This window comes from Electrophorus electricus, chromosome 11 (assembly GCF_041902795.1).
Source record: "Electrophorus electricus isolate QZ-2024a chromosome 11, ASM4190279v1, whole genome shotgun sequence".
Classification (NCBI taxonomy): domain Eukaryota; kingdom Metazoa; phylum Chordata; class Actinopteri; order Gymnotiformes; family Gymnotidae; genus Electrophorus; species Electrophorus electricus.
This window is the reverse complement of record NC_137507.1, coordinates 28,575,001-28,580,000: the sequence shown is the minus strand read 5'-3', so window position 1 is coordinate 28,580,000 and position 5,000 is coordinate 28,575,001. Positions and strand designations below refer to the sequence as shown.

General features: G+C 41.2%; 1 protein-coding gene across 12 annotated transcripts in view; it reads right to left on the bottom strand.

Moving 5' to 3' along the window:
• ephb1 (EPH receptor B1) overlaps positions 1 to 5,000 on the bottom strand; it is a 272,902-nt gene that overhangs the window by 112,222 nt on the left and 155,680 nt on the right. The window lies entirely within an intron of this gene.

The following is a 5,000-nucleotide window of genomic DNA, read 5'->3' as shown; positions in this document are numbered from 1 at the left end:
TTACACTTTAGTGATGTTCTAACCGTTTGGATGATCTGGAGTCTGGTAGCGTTCCGCCACTGTTTTAACAGCCCTTACACACCACACCAGAGCAGAGCCAATCAGTCTCTCTGTACCTTCTGAGCCTCCTCTCAGTTTGCTGTGTGTGTGTGTGTGTATGTGAGTGTGTTTGTTTGCTTGTGTGTGTATGTGATAAGACTCTTGATAAAGCTGCTGTTTTAGTGGATTAGTTTGTCTTAACTAATTAAGTCATTTTGGTGATTAACGGAAGTCTGAACTTCTAGGTAAAGTTCTGCATTATAAAGCCCACTCTTCACAGGCTTCACTCTGCTTTTATTTCAGCTTCAGCCCAGATCTCCTGTTCCTGAGCTTGTTTCTACTGCATTAACCAGGTATCGGTGACCTTATAGCCGAGTGTTTGCCCTCAGGAAGACAGAGAAGTCTGCAATGTCTCTGGCTCTTGTTCAACACGCCGAGTAAATAGCAGCAGGTGAGATTGTTTCCTGTAAGAACAGAGAGTTGGCAGGTTCTTCATCTGTTCTCCTGAGCACCGTTGACTCCTTGGCCCTGAGGTACAGCAGTCTGTCCCGATACGGAGGGATGCTGCAGTGTCCCAGGCTGTCACCCTTCGGGGTGTCGGCTTTCTGCCAGGATTCTGCTTTGGGTTCTCAGACTCTCCTCACAGGTGTTAGTGATGGGGTTTTGTCTATGCCTTTGCAATACATTTGTCTCCAGTCAGCTAGTTCTCAGGTCCCCATGGGAGGGCTGTTGGTTCTAGGGAATGGAAACCTAGCTGGAGCTAGAATGACCAATCTGGAGGAGGAATGTCCTAACTGGAGGAGGAATGGCCTATCTGGAGGTAGCATGACCAATCTGGAGGAGGAATGTCCAATCTGGAGGTAGAATGACCTAGCTGGAGGTAGAATGTCCTAGCTGGAGAAGGAATGTCCTAGCTGGAGTTAGAATGTCCTAGCTGGAGATACAATTCCCTAGCTGGATGTGGAATGTCCTAGTTGTAAATAGAATGGCTAGAAGCAGTTTTGAATTTCCAGGGTTATGATGTGAGGTTCCACCATGCTTGTGGATGGAACAACGTGTGGGCCAATGCTTAGTCCAGGTCATAAGTGTTTCCCTGTAAGTCGCAGCACTTCAGTTACATTTGTTGGCTTGGATTGGTTGCATTAGGGCACTCCCACTTTTAAGGGTGGGAGCATTACATCTGGGGTGGAGATGGTCACTTGAGTCACACTTATCTCATAGTTTGAAAGATTTGAGACTCGATTTTTGCTTAACTGACTTTCAACTCAACTCATGAATTGACACTTGTGAAATTCAAGTGTAGGAAAAATCAAAAATCCAAATGATTGTTTGAATCAAATTCTGTTCTGAGATGGTCTTTTGATTTTGCATCTCTCAGCTCTTACACTGACATTCAGTTCAGCATGATTACACAACGATCCTTTAATCAAGACCTTCAGATAAAAATCTTTGAATCAGAAGGTCATAGTCATAGACAGTAATGCTACACGCAACATCAAAATAAAGAACACTGGCAATATGCCTTCGGATTTTATAAGACAAGTTATATACAGGTTTTAGAAGACAAGACCATCTATGGTCTGGTGTACTTGGGCTTTGTGTACTTGCATTTTTTTTAAATGCCAAAATGGTTGGTTCCATCTATCATGATTTCCCTAAGATCACTCTATCTCAGGAAATCTGATCAAATCTGATTATCTCCTTTGAATGTCCCTTTCCCTCTTCACACCTTTTCTGATTTCTCTTCTGTAAATACAAACACTATCTGCGAGATCATCTTTAATTCCAAAACATCATCACAGCTTGATCCCGCTCCCACCTCACTGTTAAAGTGGTCTCCCCGACGTTTCTTTTCCTATTTGTCATAACATCAATCTATCACTTATAACCGGTTATGTTCCACCTGCGCTGAAACTAGCAGCTGTCATCCCATGATTAAGAAATCGGGTCTTGATAGTTCAGCCGTGGAGAATTTCCGACCCACATCCAATTTGCTGTTTGTCTCCAAAGTTTTAGAGAGAGTCGTGGCATCGCTGCTGCTTGACTTTCTAAACTCCAACAATGTCTTTGAGAGTTTTCAGTCTCATAGCATTTACATTTACATTTACATTTACGGCATTTAGCAGACGCTCTTATCCAGAGCAACTTACAAAAGTGCTTTGTCATTTACTCATAGAATATATCCAAGTACAGTATAGTAGGTCAGAGTCCAACATACCAATGAACTAGAATACTGTAGAATACAGGGATGAATGCTGACACCTAGAAGTGCAAAATACATAAGGTCTATCTTAAACAATGATAAGTGCTATAAACAATAAGTGCTAGAGTTTGTTAAAAAGCATAAATAATGCCCTACAGTAAGTATTAAATTAGTCAGTCAATAAGGGAGCAGTGTCAGTTGTTCTTTAAATATTCTGCAAATAGATGGGTCTTCAGTCTGTGTTTGAAGACTGCAAGGGACTCTGCTGTCTGGACAGCAAGCTGGAGTTCATACCACCATCTTGGAGCCAGGACAGAAAATGGTCTCCAAGCTTGTCATCCATGAGACCTGAAACAAGGTATTTCAGGCAGAGCCATACTTGAGGTTCGAGGTACTCGAGGTACGGATCGGGCTTTGACCAATGACATAGCCCCGACACAGCTCCTCTTTGTTCTTAGTGACCGCCTTCTGCACTCTGACTCTGGTTCTGCTGCCATCCTGTCATTACTTGACCTCACTGCAGCCTTTGACACAATTAACCATAACACTTATTTACACAACTTTGAAAAATCAGTTTTACTGTTACTGTACTGTCCTGGTTTGAATGCTGCCTAACTGATAGATGTCAATTTGTTTGTATAGGCAGGCATAAATCTCCCACCACTGTTGCTGGTCAGGTTGTTCCTCAAGCATCTGTTCTTGGCCCCTCACTCATTAAAGTCCTCTGATTCAGGTCACCTCACTGCCCCCAGGATTAGGCTGTCCACGATGAGTGGCCAATCATCTAGTGTTGCAGAACCTTCTCTATGGAGCTCCTCTGAGGTCAAATTCAGCATGGTTACACAACAAGACTTTAATAATTACCTCTGACATTAAATTCAGCATGATTACACAACAATCCTTTAATCAAGACCTTCAGTTAAAAATTCTTGAATCAGAAGGACAGTCATAGACAGTAGTGCTACACACACCATCAAAATAAAGAACACTGGCAATATGCCATCAGATTTTAAAAGACAATTTAAAACACACTGAAAGGTTGGAATGGGTAACACAAATGCTAGCTAGCCTGTATTTGGGATAAAACGTATGCTGACCAGCTAGCTAGAGAGATGCTTTTACTAGTAAACTCCATATTTTAGGCAATAATGAGTTTCTAGACAAATTCTTTTTCTAGAAGCTCTGCATCATTTTATGCAATAACAAATTTCTAGATTAATGCTTTCAGGTTTCAGGCAATGTTCCATGTGTTTGCGATCAAGACTGCATGTTAGCAACGTCATAAATAATCTGTAAATAATAAGACTAAACAAAAATGTTCTAAGGGAAACTTGAGAACTGATTTGAGGCTCAATTTGAGACTCAAGTATTTGACTTGCATCTCAGAGCCTTGAGACTTGTTTTGGACTTGCACCCAGAGACACGAAGAGTTGACTCAGACTCAAGACCATCTCTGGTCTAGTGTACTTGAGCTTTGTGTACTTGTTTTATTTAATTTTTTTTAAATGCCAAAATGCATACCCACATTTTTTCAAGAGAAGGTTGGATCCATCTGTCATGATTTCCCTAAGATCACGCTATCTGATTGAAAAAATTTGGGGAAAGCATTTTGGCGTTTTTCAAAAACAATAACACGTACACAAAGCCCAAATACACCAGACCAGAGATGGTCTTGTCTTATAAAACTTGTATATAACTTGTCTTATAAAATCCATAGAGAATGTTCTGCAACACTAAATGACTGGCCACTCATCACAGGCAGCCTAATCCTGGGGACAGTGAGGTGACCTGAATCCCCGACGTTTCTTTTCCTATTTGTCATAACATCAATCTATCACTTATAACCGGTTATGTTCCACCTGCGCTGAAACTAGCAGCTGTCATCCCATTATTAAGAAATCGGGTCTTGATAGTTCAGCCGTGGAGAATTTCAGACCCACATCCAATTTGCTGTTTGTCTCCAAAGTTTTAGAGAGAGTCGTGGCATCGCTGCTGCTTGACTTTCTAAACTCCAACAATGTCTTTGAGAGTTTTCAGTCTCATAGCACCAACACAGCTCCTCTTTGTTCTTAGTGACCGCCTTCTGCACTCTGACTCTGGTTCTGCTGCCATCCTGTCATTACTTGACCTCACTGCAGCCTTTGACACAATTAACCATAACACTTATTTACACAACTTTGAAAAATTGGTTTTACTGGTACTGTTCTGTCCTCGTTTAAATGCTACCTAACTGATAGGCACCAATGTGTTTGTAAAGTGAGGCATAAATCTGAAATCACTATTGTTGGTCAGGGTGTTCCCCAAGGATCTGTTCTTGGCCCCTTATTTTTGATCATTTACATCCTGCCCCTTGGTGATATCATTTGTCATCACAATCTTAAATTTCATTGCTATGCTGATGACATGCAAATTTATGTGAATATTTATCTTTCCCTTCCCTACTCCTGCCATATCTTCTAAATTCCTGGCATTGCTCAAACTCTTCACAGCTTACTGCCTACAAGCACCTTCTCTCTGGAACTCCCTTCATACACCAGTTCCTCTCTCTTCACCTTTAAAACCCAGCTCAGAACCTCAGTATTTAAATCTCAGCTCAGAACCTCAGTATTTAAATCTCAGCTCAGAACCTCAGTATTTAAATCTCAGCTCAGAACTTCAGTATTTAAATCTCAGCTCAGAACTTCAGTATTTAAATCTCAGCTCAGAACTTCAGTATTTAAACTCAGTTCAGAACCTCAGTATTTAAATCTCAGCTCAG